At 40.8% G+C, this 18,436-nt stretch overlaps 1 protein-coding gene across 7 annotated transcripts in view; it reads left to right on the plus strand.

Annotated features, from left to right (window-relative positions):
* MAP2K5 (mitogen-activated protein kinase kinase 5) overlaps positions 1 to 18,436 on the plus strand; it is a 229,552-nt gene that overhangs the window by 173,216 nt on the left and 37,900 nt on the right. The gene's annotated exons all lie outside the window — the stretch shown is intronic.

An 18,436-nucleotide genomic window follows, 5' to 3' on the forward strand; every position in this document is an offset into this window, starting at 1 on the left:
TGTTTGTTGTCATTGTTAACCGAGAGGAACAAGTCGATGTAGATGTGTTGAGCAGATGAAACATACTGGTCAGCTGGCATCAGGGCCATTAGGTGGAGGAGCTGCAAATGCCCAAAAAGGCTTCTAGGCACAGTGATGGATAGCATCACTTTTGTGAAGCTGGCTGCCTTATCCAACTTGTCCATGGAGAACCCTTGTTGCACTAGAGCCATTGAATCGTCCTGCTACCAGGATTGTACACGCGTTTATAATATAGGTCATACTGGATCAGAACAAATGTCTATCAAGTGAGCATCCAGGCCATAAGGTCCTTCTTGCAGAGTTCTGTCATATTTCCTTCTCTTCTTCAGGCTGAAGAGATGTCATCTGTTTAGTCTTATTTCATAAAGAAGCTTGTCCTTCAGCCTGATCCGTTCATTGGATTTCAAGCGTTTTTGCCACTTTATTTCATCGTGAAACGTTGCCCATTGTCAGCAGAATACAGCAGCGATTGAGTCCCGTTTTAAGTTTCAGTGTGTACAAAGACGGAAAGTGAGCAGATACAGAGACACAGAATACTCAGTGGAGCATCACACCTTCAAGATAAGCTATGCCTGCTTTTCATTTCATAATAGATATTTAATTTTGCTGAAAAATTGATCAGTGTATTGGAACCTTGAAATGTGTGCTATCCAAAGGGGTTTTTTAGCCAATGATAGAGGCATGGGGGAGAGCCGATGAAAACGCTTTACTCTCTCTCATAGCTCCGGTTAAAAGAGTTCATCTAAATGATTCACTGACATTGAGGGTGAGGGCAATAATTAACATAACACCCAGCTCATATTTAACTGGAGATTTTTTGAGATTTATATTCCAGTTCCTCTATTTTTTGGTATAGTAATTTGGGATATAAAGAAGCCATGCCATCTCTGTTGGTTAACCTTCCAGAACCGCACACAGGTCACAAGCCACAGTCATGTCATATGGATCTATACAGAGGCCCAGGGATTTCCGTGTCTTGCTCAGCTTGATCCCAGGATCCTTTTCTAATAATGGAAGTCACCATCGTGTAGCTATAGTTTAGATTATTCTTCCCTGTGGACTCGTCCACATGAAATTTCATCTACCACTTGGATGTCCAGAACCCCAGTCTTGCAGTTTAAAGTTTGACATTTCTTTGATATACTGCTAATCACAAAAAATATCTGAGCAGTTCACAACACTAAAACCAATTACAAATTGTCATAAAAGAAATGAGTTGGGGGGGGAGTTGCTGGCTCTGCTCCCTCAAGTCCCAGTACACCTGTCAGCTGAAAAGGACGGGTTGTTGATTCACTCTTACAAGGTTATCTTGCAATTCCTAACAACTGGCTGATGATTTAACTATTTTGAATAATTTTACGTTGCTTCACTTGTCACTCCCTTTCCTAGATCAAAAGCACCATTGCCAGTGCAACTCCATTCTTCATCTTTCTCCATCTGAGCTTCTTCTGTTTCCTGTCCTTCAGCCAGTTCTGAGTCTACAGTAGGGCATTGGCTTTTGTCTGATGCAAGTCTTTCTTGAAGAACTTTCTGAAAATCCAGATGCACTCTATCCTCCAATTCACCCTTTTCCATCTGTTTATTTGCCCCTTTAGATTGTTAAGGCAAGATTTCCCTTCACAAAATCCATTAATCTGTGTTTGTTGAAATGATCAAGAATTTGTTCTTCCATTTTGCCCAACTTTAATGTCTGCAATTTACCAGAGGACCCCTCTACTCTTTTGGATTTTTAACGAAGTATTACATTAGCCATCTTCCAGTCTTTAGTGGATGAACTTACATATTACTAGAAACAAGTCTACAATTTCATTTTGAGTTTTTAGACCTCTAGAGTATATGCCATCTTATCCCCGTAATTTGTCACTCTTTAGCTCCTTCTATGATATCCCACCAGTTCACGGGGGGGTTCCAGTTCCTCAAATAATGTTTCCAATGAGGTGTCTCTCCAATATCATCCTCAGTAAAGACCGAAACAAAAATGAATTTAGCTTTCGGCTATGACCTTATTTTCCTTTTTACATCTCTAGTATCTAGTGATCAAATAGACTCCCTTAAAGGCTTCTTTCGTTTTAGATTTTCAAATTAGTTTTCACAGATTATCATAGTTTCCCTTTTTCAAGTTCTTGGCTACTGCAGCTGCATTCCTGATTGTCATTGTCTCAGTAATTGTTCAATTTGATGACGTCATGATCCCATTTTCACAAAACCGTCATTTATGTCATCTGGAAACTTGGCCTCCTTAGTGGGGCCTGATGAGGCATTTCATTTATCCTGGCCAGGCAGATGGATCTATATCATAGTCACACGTGGAATTTTGTTTCCTGCTTAACTCTGTGCCATCCTTCACACAATTTGATATCTTTGACAAGCAGGATTGAGTCAGGTACCCAAGTGAGTGACACCAGCATTGCTGGCAAAGAATAGCTCTCCCAGTACTTAGGCCCTTCCTCAGTTTTGGTTTTGTCCATTTTGCCAAAAGCTCTCCTGACTATCCCTCCCTTTTACGAAGCCACATTAGGCTTTTTGGTCACCAATCGCAGCAGTATTAGTTCCGATGCTCATAGAATTCCTATATTCAAAACTGAAGACGGTGGATATTTTTGTGCATCGCTGTTTGGAAAAAGGTCATCTTTTTGCGGACTTTAAATGTACAGTACTACAGATGATTGATGTAAATGCCTATTGGGGTGATTGAAGGAAAAGACTGTGGCAGCTGGCACTGAAACTTATATTGAAACTGTGCAATGTATGGCCAGAAGGGATCAATGCATATTATTGAGCGGGCCCTTTAATTATGGATGATTGTCAGTCGGAAGTGCTGTACCGTTCCCGTGGCATTCTTTCAATGCCAGGCACCATTAGAGAAGGAGTAGTGCACGGGGGTGTTGGCTTGACCGGTGAAACAGGATTTCTTGATCCTTGGACACTATTAGAATTACCATTGAAGTTTCCTCATGTGCACCTTTAACCAAGTAGTGAGTGTATGTACTATACTGCAAGTTTTGGAGTTTTTTATGCCTATGGCGGTATTACAATTCTTATGAACTTTATTCTGAGGCTTTTTTTCTCACTCTGAGGTTCTCCATTACCAACAGTAATTTGTTTCAAGTAATACAAACAACTTCCCTTCCTTGGGTCCAGAATCAACAGATTCCTTCAACCACACAATGATTCCTTCATGACTTCCAAGCAGAGGGTTCTCAAAAATGCATTAGGGAGTCCTGATATTCTTTCCCTGCCCGCCCGCCTGCCGCAATATTACCTTTGCGGGTGGGGATGCCATCCAAGCCCTGCAAGCTGAAGACATCTCCCACCAGCACTTAATCCACTCAGGCACGTTTTAGCCATTCATAACTTAACACTCCATTTGTATACCACAAAGAATTACAAAATAGCAATGGGAGCATATGTTACATCCACTCTTATTAATGAGACTTTAGAGGTGAGAAGAGCCAGCTCGTTCTGAACTGAACATGAGCAAGACAGCCGGCATAAGTGGCTGAAGCATGCCTGCATGACTCAACGTAGACAACATCTTTGGCAGTACACTAGGACTTCCAGTACATATTCAAGATACTTTAATTGCTGCAAGGAAGCTATTGACTGGTAGTACCTGTGACTTCAGTTGGATGAGGTTTTCTGTCTATGATCACAACCTCATGTACTGCCCTCCTGGTATTATTTTAAATTCTTTCTGCGCTCTCTATTATCTGGGACTTCAGACTTCTCGGTCTCGGTGCTCTTGAAGCCTATCATTCTCAGCAGAAGCTGTCAGCCAAGTGGGTGCCCAAATGTTTGAATGCTGTCTAGAAACGACATCGAGTGGACACTTCCAAGTTGATTTTGTAGCATTTTCAGCGAGCTGGTGCCAGCATTTTGGAACGACAGGTTCCAAATGATGCCAGCATTTTGGAACAACTATTGACAAAACATGATTACACCACTATGATCCTGAGATAAAACAACAGTCCATGCAATGGCGGAACTCAGGTTCTCCAAGGTGTATGAAATTCAAGACCCAAAGGTCACGGCCACAGTGTTTTGCGATAAGGAAGATGTTCTGACTATCTTCCAAGGGGCCAAACAGTTAATGCAGAGAGGGAAGCTGCGGAAAGGAGTTCCTTTTTTGCAAGACAATGCACCTGCTCACAAGGCTGGCAAAAGAATAGATGTTTTGACACTGTGGGGGTTTCACTGCTCACCAGATCTTGCTCCAACTGATTATTTTCTGTGTCCAAATCTTAAAAAGAGTTTGAAAGGGTGACAATTTTCGAGTGATTTGGAGGTGATTGCGGCAGCAGAGCAGTATTTCAGTGACCGGACATCAGAGTATTTTTTGAAAGGGTTCCAGAAATTTCCGACATAATGTGCCAAGTGTGTTGAACTTAGGGGTGAATATGTGGAATAACTTATAAGTCTTATGGCTCCACCTCATTCCCTTTTTGGTTGGCCTGAGAACTTTTCAGCACCCCCTCATAAATAAATAAATAAGAGGATGCCACATTGCCCAAGCTCCTTCCTCACCAAGGTGATGACCTCTTTTAAGGTTAAGTGTCCTTGCTGTTTCAAGTGCTACCACATCTTCTATATCCCTGAAGGTCTTCCTCAGCTCTGAGAGCCCAGGAGCTGAGAGAGTGACTGTGTCGGTGTGAGCAGTGCTATGGATGATTTCTGTTGTCTTAGAAAAACTAGAGTCCCAATCTGATGTATAAGTTCTTAAATTTATAAACTTGGGTCCACGTAGAACTCTCACACAACCAACAATCCCAAGTAGAAATAATATCTCAGGCCTTCTTATTATTCTTGCTGTTTTCTTATTCAATGTTAACACCTCACCCCAGACCTCAGAAACACAACTCGCTGATCAAAGTGTAATCAAAGCAGCTAGCTTAACGTGCTGGCTCTTCACCGGTCTTTTTTTTTAGATTTTGTGTTTAAAATGCTAAATATTTAGAGTGCTTTAAAATGCAAGTTGCCTTAAAACTTTCAACTTACAACCTTACTCAAACTTTAGACTTAGTACTTATCTTAAGTCTTAATGATCGGGGAAGCTGCGATCCGACATGTTTTGCATTTTACGCTTTATCAAGGATCGTTTCCCTCAACCATTCTGTCGCCATCCGACCATTTGCTTGTAATGCGTCCAAGATGGTGAGGGAAACGTATAAATAGAATGTCAACATAAAATCTAAAAAAAGAGACCGGTGAAGAGCCAGCACGTTAAGCTAGCTGCTTTGATTACACTTTGATCAGCGAGTTGTGTTTCTGAGGTCTGGGGTGAGGTGTTAACATTGAATAAGAAAACAGCAAGAATAATAAGAAGGCCTGAGATATTATTTCTACTTGGGATTGCTGGTTGTCTCAGAAAAGTACAGACATGGTGAAGGTCAGGCCTGAAGGTTTTTGCTCCTGGGAATAAGATCAGTACTTCATTGTGGGGCCCGGCCAAAATGGCATGTAAGGCCTCTGTCCACCGTCAGTGTTTTCTCTGCCTTTTCTTGTTATTGTGGGTAAATGAAAGATTAAATCTAGAAGTGGAATTTCTTCAGTGTTACAGGCCCTGTGGACCAGCATATTGTTCCGGGTACAGGGAAAGTTAACTCATCTCCCCCACCCCCCGAACAGGAAGAGGTATCCATTAGCTCTTGGAACGTATTCCACCACCATTTCCTGCAGAGGCTTCTCTAGCAACCTCTCCCTCAACTATTGATATGTGTTGTTTGCCCCAATGCCTAGTGGTTCATCAAGCAGATATGACTGAATGCGATTGTGAAAATGGACTGCACGCTCTTCGTTTTTATCTTTCTCTCAAGAGACTGTTGTTACGTTTCAGAGTGTGGACTCTAATTTATCTATACTAGACAGCTTTAGATACATGTTCAGTCAGTTTCTATTAAGGATTCATTCAGAATTGGAGATGATTGAAAACAGACGTCGAGCTAAGAATTTGTCCATTTTCCTTGCACAGACCCACAGTTATCTCCAGTAACTCTCTTAAAAAATATTTTCAAGTGGTGGTAATGCTAGATAATTCAGAGAATCTGCAAATTTCAAATTGTTGTTATTTGTCTACTAGGAAAAGGGTTTGATTTCGCAAGAAGACAAAAAGAAGTGGGGTTGGACACCAGTCGATTGATAGGAATCCACAGAGGGGTCAAAATGTATTCAAATAATACATAAAACAAATAAAATCATGAATTTTAAACTATACAATAAGAAAATAAATTTTCAAGTGGATTCCTACCAATAAATTAATTGACACATAGTGACAAATACCGCTTATACAGCCCAAAAAAGGATAAAAGCAGTTTACAGTGTACAAATGCAAACAATTTTGAAAAGAACTCCATTCACATAAAAAAGGAATTTTTTTCTTCTTATGACCCACAATGTATCAATATTAAATTGAAATAATTATTACCCTAAAAAATATTTTGATTCATGTAGATAACAACATTTTTTTTTTTAATTATTTATTTATCAAATTTTTACATGTTATAAATCAAGTATCCACTTGTACAGAAAGTTGAAGAAAAGCAAGAAAATAATACTCAAAGATAAAATACATAATAATCAAATCAAATCAAATAAATATTTAGCTTAAATTCAGCTCAAGTCCTCAACATTAGATCCAAGAAGGATAAGGCGGACATATTAACAAATGCTAACAACTGCTAACAACTATCAATTGAAATATTAGGAAAACAAGATCCCCTGGCTGAGAAAGGATATCATTATTCAAATGCACTTCACTTTGATTTTAATTTTCCTTCATCCAGCCGAGTTCCTGCCAAAAAGGCTGTCAACTGGAATGGTTCAAAGAATACATATTTCTTCATATGGTATTGTATTACACATTTACAAGGGTGTCGAAGGAAAAAAGTCCCACCAAGAGATGTAACCCCTGGCTTCATCAAAAGAAACTCTCGCCTTCTCCTCTGGGTTTCCCGTGCCAAGGCTGGAAACATTAATATTTTTTGTCCAAGAAATTCTTTCATTTTATTTCTAAAGAACAATCTAAGCAACCAGTTTTTATCTGGAGCAAGAGCCACAGTAAGAAGCAATGTTGCCGGAGATGCAAGCTCTCTATCCGAAAGTTCCAAGATTGCTGAAACATTAAGTAGTTGATTATTCTCCTGTTGTTTAGATGGTGATTTAATAGCTTTCGTTGGTAGGTAATATACTTGAGTAAGTGGTGGTAATGTATCCTCTGGAATACCCAAAATCTCCAACATATAACGTTTCAACATATCCCTAGGTGTCACCGAGGCTATCCTAGGAAAGTTAATCAGTCGGAGATTATTATTACGAGAAAAATTCTCCAAAGATTCCAGTTTTCTACGCATATTTGTATTATCTTTTATTATTGCTTCATTAAGCTGTTTTGATACTTTTAACTCCTGTTGTATATTCTCAATAGAATTCTTAGATTCACCAATTTCAACTTTTATGTTTTTTATCTCAGTTTCTTGAAAAGTAATTTTATTTTCCAGCTGCAAAAGCTGGGGCTTGACAGACTTGGCGAGGTCAGCCACTAAATCCCAAATTGAATCCAGTGTTACTTCTCTGGGTTTTTCAATAACATATGAAGGATTAAAAGTTTGAATAGTCTCACCAGTTTTCAGCTGTTCCTGGCAATCCTTCTGCTGGCCTGAAGTAATCCCTGATGTTTCCAAGTCCTTGGTGTTTCTTGGACTCACCTGAAAACTCAGGGAGTCCATCTCCACGCTCCCCTCTCTGTTCTCTCTGGCCTCCGAGGGTAGATGCCTGCCTTCTCCCGGCAGCTCCTCCACTCGTGGGGAGCTGGTAACCTGAGGAGGTGGGGGAGGTGCCCTAGCGTCGGGGCTCAACGTTGTCTCTAGCCCCAAGGAGATCACCTCATTTCCGCCCCTCTGAGGCGTCTCCAGCGGGGGTGCCGACGCTGCCGGGATATCCTGCATCCGACGCAGGAGTTCTTCTATGTTGCCGAACGAGGGGACCGCCAAACGCCGCGAGGCTCCAGCGGCGCTGCGACCTCTCCTCTTTGGCATTCTAGGTAGGTAAATATGTTCAGCAGAAAATTTTCAGAAAGTCTCCTCCGGTGTGCTGCTCAGCGTCCGGGACCGTCGGCCATCTTGGATCGAGTATCCAACACTCATCGTAGATAACAACATTATACAAACTGCAGTCCCAAACTTATTTTTCAAGTTGAAAAAAGTGCTTTGAAATATCTTTTAAAATTTATATTCGATTCTTCCTTCCTCAAACCTATAGGCAGAGTGTGGAACTAAATTTTTAAAAAAGCCCAGATGAACCTTCGCTAAACCCTGTTCGGTGCATAAAGATATGATGGTTGTAACTCAAACAATTCCATTGGCAACCAGTGGAACTTCAGATGCAAAGGTGTCGCAGCATTTTGTACTGTCTGAAGGCGCTTTCATTGTCCTGCATATACCAAATGACCAGAATCTAAGTTAGAGAATACGAACGCATGAATTCACGGTTGTAATGATTTCTCGAAAGGTTCCAAGGTTGTCCAACCCACTTTGGTTTTCACTCTCAGGAAAGCATTGACCTTACTGGCTTCTTGGAAGACTTAACACTTCCTCAGAGCCTGTCAAGATGCTGCTTTGGAGATCATCCTGGAAGCATAACGAAGCCTTTGATTCAAATGTTTGCTTTGAGTTCTTTAAATGCTAATTAGATTTGGAAGGTAATATTTTGGAAAACTCTTTGTAAAGAGGGATGGTTAATTACTGTGTCTGTTTAGCTTTCTTGGTATTCTCTTTGTGTAATGTGGACTGTTAGGAGATTTCCTTTTTCTTTTTGATGCATATGGGATAGAAATATATAAAATGTTTAAATTAAAAAAGTTGCTAAGAGATCAGGGATTAGCCTATTAGTTTTACAAGACCTGGAACAAAGGATAAAGTCAGGCTTCTCATTTGCTGACGAAAATCCCTAATGGACTCTTGATGTAAAAATAAGAATCCATCTCACTGCCTGTAAATCTTAGCTTGTGCCTGGCATTGAATCCTAAACACCTTTGCTTTCCAAAGCTGCCGCTTTTTTGCTGTATACGAATCCGCTGCCCAGCATTGCACCTGCTTTGAGGCATGGAGCGATGAGAAAAAGGATTCGGAAGCTCCTTAAGTGACTCAAGTTTTCTGAAATCTTTTCCTCCCTGTAATTAGAAAGGCGGAGGGGGTTACAGTCTTCTAAAATACCCCGAGCCATCAGTCTGTCAGTTGCTTCTAAATGTACCTTGTATTCTATGTAGAACGAAATTGTTTTTTTTTACATTTTGTGCACTAGCAGGCAGGGTTGTTGTTTCACTGGATGCCAAAAGGAAATTTCTTTTGACATGTTCCAGGCACGGAGTTCTCTGCGTTTCTTGCCCCCTGCGTCCTGCATCTTGCTGGACTTTCTAGCTGGTGTATAACTTGTCAATTCATCGGGAAACCTCTAGCCATTCACCTGCATAATTGATTCAAATAGCAATTCAGGGATTTATTTGTTGTTGTTCTCTGCCTGGACTGATTCACAAGGTTTCTAGATGATTATTTATATTCTGCCTCTATCCAGAGCATAGATAATTAAAACATAATCCAAAAAACAAAGAATGTCAAGGAGCTGCTTTTCAAAAGTTGTTTGAAACTGAAACAAGTCCTTCACTAGTGCATATGCCATGCTTTGGCTGAGTAGGAGAGCTGAACATGACGTGAAATCTGCTAGTTGGGACATTTCAATTGATGCCTAGTCTGGTATTTTCTTGCATCTATAGAAAATGAAAGAGGAGCAGAGCTCTTAAATTAATAGGACCGGGGAGCGGGGACCAAAATGCACGCAGACTGTTAAGGGTTAAAATACGCGCAAGATGAGGTTTTTCTGACTTGATAGCCCTGGGTTATGCTCACCTTTTGACAATTGAAGCTCCTTAAGTGACTCGAGGGTCTGAAATGTTTTCCTCCCATATAAAATACAAATTATTTATAATTAGACGGTGAAGCTGTATGTTTTTATGGGGTTACAGTATAGATTTTTATCTTATACCCATGGCCATCAGGAGTTTTCATCTCACTGTGGATAAAATCAAGAGAATTAGTCATTACTCGGAGCTACATGTTTCAAAAAATACGTCCAAAATTTTATTTTATTTTTTTTTTAAATCATCTGGACGTCCAGGCATTTGATCTTCCAGACCGCCACTATGTCTATCTTTATACCACATTCTCGAGCAAGTCCCAAACGCCCAGAACAAGACCATTTGGATGTGGGAGAGGCCAGCATTGTGATGGACTGGCCACCCAGACATGGCAACAGAGCAGTGGGGCACTGCTGTGAACTTCACATAAACATCTCACCAGAACTCCCTTATAGGTTATGATGAGTCCCCCAAACCCACTATACCCAACTCTCTACAACCCCAATTGCCCTTATGGCTGTAGATGGTTGGAATGGGGGGAGGGTTAGTGAGCGCACATGTTCCACTATAAATGTAGTGGTTAGAGTAGCTTATGGGCCCGGGTCCTCCTCTCTATGGTTCACTAGCCCACCCATCCCACCCCCAGGCTACTTAAGCCACCTCTGTGCAGCTTTCCTATTGCAGGTGCTGATGTTTGTATTCTGAACTTTGTGGGGTGCAACGGGGGGAGTGTGTGGAGTCCTTACTTTGTCCCTACAGTGGTTATCTGATCGCTTTCGATACCTGTCTTTATATCATTTGAACTCACAACGTATAAATTCCTTATAGGTAGTCTCATCAAACCTTCAATTATCCCTACAGAACAACTAAGTCTAGGTCGGCCCACATCCCGCCCTAACTATTCCTTCAGAAACGCTTCTTGTAGCTCTGGGCGCACAGCAGAATTCATAGACCTAAAAAGTCCCTGGATACATCCAAAAAGCCATTTCAGTTATCGGCACTTGGACGGGTTTTTAGACATGTTTAAGTTTCGATTATGAGCCCCATAGGTTGGTACTTATACACACAGTCTTTTAAAAACAATTGTAGATAATTTAAAAATTACACATTCCCAGTGAAATTCAACAAAGCACAATAGATTCAAAAGCAAAACAATAATGAAAACTTTTCTTGCTTATGATAAAGCTCGTTTTTATTGGACTGTCTAATAATGTACCTTGCAGCCTGAACAGTTGATTCAGATCTTTACTCTGTCTTCCATGATAGTAGCCTAGGCCAGGGGTAGGCAGTTCTGGTCCTCGAGAGCCGGAGCCAGGTCAGGTTTTCAGGATATCCACAATGAATATGTACAAGATGGATTTGCATGTGGGATCAAGTATGGACACAAGGCAGGTCTCCCTTAGACTGCGGGTGAGATGGTGGGATCACAGTCTGGACACAAGGCAGGTCTCCCTTAGACTGCGGATGGGATGGTGGGATCACGGTCTGGACACAAGGCAGGTCTCCCTTAGACTGCGGGTGAGATGGTGGGATCACGGTCTGGACACAAGGCAGGTCTCCCTTAGACTGCGGGTGAGATGGTGGGATCACAGTCTGGACACAAGGCAGGTCTCCCTTAGACTGCGGATGGGATGGTGGGATCACGGTCTGGACACAAGGCAGGTCTCCCTTAGACTGCGGATGGGATGGTGGGATCACGGTCTGGACACAAGGCAGGTCTCCCTTAGACTGCGGATGGGATGGTGGGATCACGGTCTGGACACAAGGCAGGTCTCCCTTAGACTGCGGATGGGATGGTGGGATCACGGTCTGGACACAAGGCAGGTCTCCCTTAGACTGCGGATGGGATGGTGGGATCACGGTCTGGACACAAGGCAGGTCTCCCTTAGACTGCGGATGGGATGGTGGGATCACGGTCTGGACACAAGGCAGGTCTCTCTAAACTACGCCTGTGATTACCTTCATGCTTTTTCTATACAGCTGGTCTGTACTTGGAAATGGATGGAGCTTGAACATGTTCTAATGCAGTGGTCTCAAACTTGCGGCCCAGGGGCCACATGCGGCCCGCCAGATACTATTTTGAGTCCCTTGGTATGTTTATCATTATCACAAAAGTAAAATGAAACAGTTTCTTGATCCTGTGTCTCTTTAGCTATAAATTACAATAGTATTATTAAGACTTAGCCAAAAGGAAAAATGTATAAACTATAGAGTTTAACCTCCTGCAAAATTTCCATTTCTTTAATAAGACATGAACTATTTTTCTGAGGCCCTCCAGGGACCTCCAAATGCAAAATGTGGCCCTGCCAAAGGCCACTGTTCTAATGTCTCTTTCCTGTTGCTGAGTGATGTGACTGGATTGCTTTGGTTTCTAATACTTTCTTGGCAGCTCAGTAACTGCAACCGTGAAATCTCAAAATACGGAGCTGGGGCAAAGGAAAATGCCAAACTCTTTCAAAGTGTAACTAGTCGCTTAAAGTGCCCCTAGCACACAAGGGACCGCCACAGACTGCAGCACTTTCCGTTGGTTAGAATTGAAAACAAAAGCCTTAATAAGAGATCTAGTTAATTTTCTGTCTTGTAATTACCGATCTCATTTTTCTGATAATTGAGCTACAGCAGTTCGTAACGGCACCCGAGCCAGGCCGTTCTGTGTCTCTGCCATCACTGGTAATGACACTCACATGCTGCCGAGGTGCTTTCATCCCATTCCCCCTCTCTTCAAAGCAATTTCCTGCTGCAGTGACGCGCTCCTGTGCAAGAGAAATCGCTTTGGCTCGCCCCAAACACGGCAACTGCGAGTTCTTTGCCCTGCAGCACTGCAAGTTTGTATGTCATGATGTATTGCTGAGCCGAACAGCCAAAGCGCTGCGAAGTACAGTGAGATTAAAATAAGTCATTCCTTTGTTAATTTAAATAGGTGCATGTATCATACTTTGCACAGCACTTTGCAGAAGGATGTCAGGGAAGGGAAATGAGAATGAATGCGACTGGCTTTGGGAGCAGCTGCCTGGTGTCATGAGATCCTTGCATACACAACGTGACACCAGGCACCTCCTCTGGCCCTGCCCTGTAGGTGGTCAGAGTTGTGATCAGCACAGCAGCACCTTCCTCAAGCATGAATTCTGATAATGCTCTCAAGTTTCAAGTTTCAAGTTTCAAGTTTGACCTTTATTTGATAAATCGCTTATAATAACATCTAAGCGATGTACAGTAATAAAAACCAACAGAGTGTGGTAATACAATAACTTTGCAATAGTTACTCATAAAACAAACAAAATTAGACGAACAGGAGGGGGTGGGAAGGAAGGGGAAAAGTTACAATGTTGTTCTTAGTTAGAGAAAGACATCAAAAGGGAAACACATTGGGTAATAAAGGGTTATTAAAAATATTGGACCTAAAAAGTGCTAAAAAGGTGGATTTTCATATGTCAAACGCGTCTTGAAATAGGTAAGTTTTTAAAATTTTCTTAAAAACAACGAGGTCAGTTTCATTTTTAATGAAGTTTGGAAGGGAGTTCCATAGTGAGGGTGCTTTTACAGAAAATATGTCATTTCGCCTAGTGCCAATGACTTTTAATGAGGGAACTGAGAGCAATTGTGAAGAAGAAGATCTGAGAGAACGTAAAGTTTTGTGAGGGACAATCATTTTAGCAATATATTGAGGTTCATTGAAAATTAGAGATTTGTAAACCAGGAATAAAATTTTAAACGTAATTCTATGGGTTATTGGGAGCCAGTGTGATTTAATTAGTAAGGGGGTAACATGGTCGAATTTCTTTGCGTTATGGATTAGTTTGATTGCTGTATTTTGGATAATTTGGAGGCGTCTGTTTTCTTTTTGAGTTATATTAATTAGAAGAGAGTTGCAGTAGTCCAGTTTGGAAATAATAAGTGAATGAATTAAAATATTGAGGGATTTAGTGTCTAAGAATGTAGAGATTGAACGTAACAGCCGTAGTCTGTAAAAGCATGATTTGACAACTACACTGATATGATCGTGGTAAGACAGATCTACATCAAGAGTTACACCTAAGATTTTTAGCTTGGGTACCGATTCTATTAAAGTATTGTCGAGTGTGAATGGTATTTTTTGGGATATATCTCTTTTCCAAGTAAAAAGCATGGATTTGGTTTTTTTGGTGTTTAGAGCCAGTTTATTATTGCTTAGCCAGTTTTTAATTTTTTCCAGTTTGTCATTGATAATTTTTATTTCTGCAGGGTTTTCTGGATTGAGGGGGTGCATCAGTTGAATGTCGTCTGCATAAGAAAAAGTTGTAAAACCTAGAGACTGTGACATGGTGATAAGTGGGGATAGGAAAATGTTGAATAGAAGAGGAGAAAGTATTGATCCTTGTGGAACTCCAAAAGATGAGGGGAAAAGGTCGGAATAGGATTCATTGAATTTAACTCTGGAGAGACGATCCGATAGAAAGGAGGTAAGCCATTGTAAGACTTGGCCCTCTACTCCTAGTGATTGTAAACGATTAAGAAGAATGTCATGATCTATGGTATCGAAGGCTGCGGATAGATCTAAGGAAAAGAGAGCTACAGATTTGTGATGGTCAAGGAAGTAGTGAATGTTAGTGACAAGACCAATCATGGAATATTCGGTGCTGTGGTATTTACGAAAACCTGTTTGATTCGGATGTAACGCATTGGAGGATTCAATGAAGTCAGATAGTTGTTCGAAAACTAGTTTTTCCGTCAGTTTCATTAGGAAAGGAAGATTTGAAATGGGGCGGTAGTTAGATGAGTCATCTTGACTGGACTTAAAGTTTTTTAGAATTGGTATTACAGTGGAAGTTTTCCAAGCAGAAGGAACGGTAGCAGAAGATAAACATTTCTGAATGAGAGATAGAATAAAGGGACCAAAGAGATCGAAATATTTTTTTATATAGAATGGCGGAATAATTTCAGTGGGAGAACCTTTTAAGTTGATTGATTTGAGGTGTCTTTCAATGTCATTTATAGTTGGTATTTTAAAATTTGTGCATTTAGCTGTTGGAATAGAGTTAATTGTAGATAGATCTTCGAAGTCCGGTGAGATTAGTGTATTGGTCGAGAATGTTTGTCTTATTATTGATATTTTTTGGCAAAAATAATTAGCTAAATCTTGAGCTGTTAGTACTGAAGTTTGATTTGGCATATTTTTATTTTTTTCTGGGTTAAATGATTTTAAGATATTAAAGAGGACAGAAGTGTTTTTTGCCTTTTGAATTTTGTTATTGTAAAAAGATTTTTTTGCTTGGGTAATTTCATGTTTATAGTAGAGAGAGGTGTCTTTAAATTTTTGAAGGTTGGTGAGGGATTTTGAAGAACGCCATTTCCTTTCTGTTGCACGAAGTTGAGTCTTGATTAAAGATAGCTTTTTGGAATACCACGGATTTTTGGGTTTTTTGCTGATTATAGTTTTAGTAATTAGTGGTGTTTTAGTATTTAGTATGGACTCTAGGTTTGAATTCCAGTAATAAAGTTGTTCGTCAATTGTTTCAAATGAGGGAATGAGGGTTGAAGGGCTAAATTTTAATGAGATGTCTGAGTTTTCTAATTGAGAAAAGTCCCTGTATGAGTATGATTTGGTTTTAGAAGAATAATTTGATATCATTTGTTTGGGAAATTGAAGATTTAAGGAAATTAGGCAGTGATCGGACCAGGGAACTGAAAGAATATTCGGAGTGGAATAGGATATTGATTCCGAAGAAGGAATTAGAATCATATCTAAAATGTGTTTAGCCTGGTGAGTGGGATCATGAATCAATATTTGCAGATCTAGGTCATTAAAAAGTTTGATAGTTTCTAAGGTTTGTGGGTTATTATGGTTGTCAAAATGGATGTTGAAGTCACCCAATATGATTGGGCAGTTAGCAGTTGAGCAGAATTCAAAAAGTAAATTATGAAGTGAGGATAGTTTTGAATAGTCTATTGGAGGGGGAAGATATAGTAAGAGAAAGTCAGTTTTATTTGTGGAATTTATTTTGAAATGGAGATATTCAATAGTGGAATTGATAGCAGATTGATCTTGAGATTTAATTAAATTTTTAAGAAAGATTATGGCTAAACCTCCGCCTTTGCGTTTGTGACGGTGGTTCCATAAGAAATCATAGTTAGGGGGACAACAAAAGGAAAGATAGGCTTCCTCTCCATCAGAAAGCCAAGTTTCAGTAATACACAGAATATGTAGATTTTGTTGGAGGATGGCGTCTTTGATAAGGTGATGTTTGGATTTGAGTGATCTAGTGTTAAGCAAACCTAATTTTAAGTTTAGGGATTTAGTTTGGTTAGGTATTTTATTAGATAGAATTGGTTGTAATGTAAAGTCAGTTGAGAAAGAAGGAAGCGTTGGGATAGGTAGAAGTGAACATGGGATTGATCTAGGAAATTTATGAAAATTAAGTCTATTGTTTAACTGAATTGGAATTTGTTGGAAATCCATTTTTATGAATTCTTTTGTTTGATTAGGAAGCTTTAAGACAGGTGAAAGGAAAAAAAGCAAAGTCAGAATGGAGTAAATGGTGTGTGCGAAGTTAAGGTTAGGACATCTTGAATGAATTATAGAGCAGTGGTTTTTGGCGGCGCCCTCGGGAGGCGACCGAAGGAGTGAACAAAGGAGCAGGTCCTGCTCCTTTTGCTCGCTCCTTCGGCGCGCGCCGAAGGCGCGCGCCTTTGCGGCGTGCGCCGCAAAAGATCTTGTTTTATAGTGCATGCGCTGACCTGAGTAGGGGAGGAGTCCGGCGGGCCGCCGCTTCGCGGCGGCAGAGGTGAGAAGAGCAGACAAACTATAAAATAAAGTAAAACAGTAAATAAAGAGCCTAAAAAGATAAAATAATTAAAACCAGTACAATTATAGTTAAAGTTAAATGCTTGCTTCATGCATCCAAGAGGTGAAGTGGGTAACAGTGCTCAGATTCAATGCGTGCGCCGCAAAAGATCTTGTTTTATAGTGCATGCGCTGACCTGAGTAGGGGAGGAGTCCGGCGGGCCGCCGCTTCGCGGCGGCAGAGGTGAGAAGAGCAGACAAACTATAAAATAAAGTAAACAGTAAATAAAGAGCCTAAAAAGATAAAATAATTAAAACCAGTACAATTATAGTTAAAGTTAAATGCTTGCTTCATGCATCCAAGAGGTGAAGTGGGTAACAGTGCTCAGATTCAATGCGTGCGCCGCAAAAGATCTTGTTTTATAGTGCATGCGCTGACCTGAGTAGGGGAGGAGTCCGGCGGGCCGCCGCTTCGCGGCGGCAGAGGTGAGAAGAGCAGACAAACTATAAAATAAAGTAAAACAGTAAATAAAGAGCCTAAAAAGATAAAATAATTAAAACCAGTACAATTATAGTTAAAGTTAAATGCTTGCTTCATGCATCCAAGAGGTGAAGTGGGTAACAGTGCTCAGATTCAATGCGTGCGCCGCAAAAGATCTTGTTTTATAGTGCATGCGCTGACCTGAGTAGGGGAGGAGTCCGGCGGGCCGCCGCTTCGCGGCGGCAGAGGTGAGAAGAGCAGACAAACTATAAAATAAAGTAAAACAGTAAATAAAGAGCCTAAAAAGATAAAATAATTAAAACCAGTACAATTATAGTTAAAGTTAAATGCTTGCTTCATGCATCCAAGAGGTGAAGTGGGTAACAGTGCTCAGATTCAATGCGTGCGCCGCAAAAGATCTTGTTTTATAGTGCATGCGCTGACCTGAGTAGGGGAGGAGTCCGGCGGGCCGCCGCTTCGCGGCGGCAGAGGTGAGAAGAGCAGACAAACTATAAAATAAAGTAAAACAGTAAATAAAGAGCCTAAAAAGATAAAATAATTAAAACCAGTACAATTATAGTTAAAGTTAAATGCTTGCTTCATGCATCCAAGAGGTGAAGTGGGTAACAGTGCTCAGATTCAATGCGTGCGCCGCAAAAGATCTTGTTTTATAGTGCATGCGCTGACCTGAGTAGGGGAGGAGTCCGGCGGGCCGCCGCTTCGCGGCGGCAGAGGTGAGAAGAGCAGACAAACTATAAAATAAAGTAAAACAGTAAATAAAGAGCCTAAAAAGATAAAATAATTAAAACCAGTACAATTATAGTTAAAGTTAAATGCTTGCTTCATGCATCCAAGTGGTGAAGTGGGTAACAGTGCTCAGATTCAATGCGTGCGCCGCAAAAGATCTTGTTTTATAGTGCATGCGCTGACCTGAGTAGGGGAGGAGTCCGGCGGGCCGCCGCTTCGCGGCGGCAGAGGTGAGAAGAGCAGACAAACTATAAAATAAAGTAAAACAGTAAATAAAGAGCCTAAAAAGATAAAATAATTAAAACCAGTACAATTATAGTTAAAGTTAAATGCTTGCTTCATGCATCCAAGAGGTGAAGTGGGTAACAGTGCTCAGATTCAATGCGTGCGCCGCAAAAGATCTTGTTTTATAGTGCATGCGCTGACCTGAGTAGGGGAGGAGTCCGGCGGGCCGCCGCTTCGCGGCGGCAGAGGTGAGAAGAGCAGACAAACTATAAAATAAAGTAAAACAGTAAATAAAGAG

The sequence above is a fragment of the Geotrypetes seraphini genome, chromosome 14 (assembly GCF_902459505.1).
Source record: "Geotrypetes seraphini chromosome 14, aGeoSer1.1, whole genome shotgun sequence".
NCBI lineage: Eukaryota > Metazoa > Chordata > Amphibia > Gymnophiona > Dermophiidae > Geotrypetes > Geotrypetes seraphini.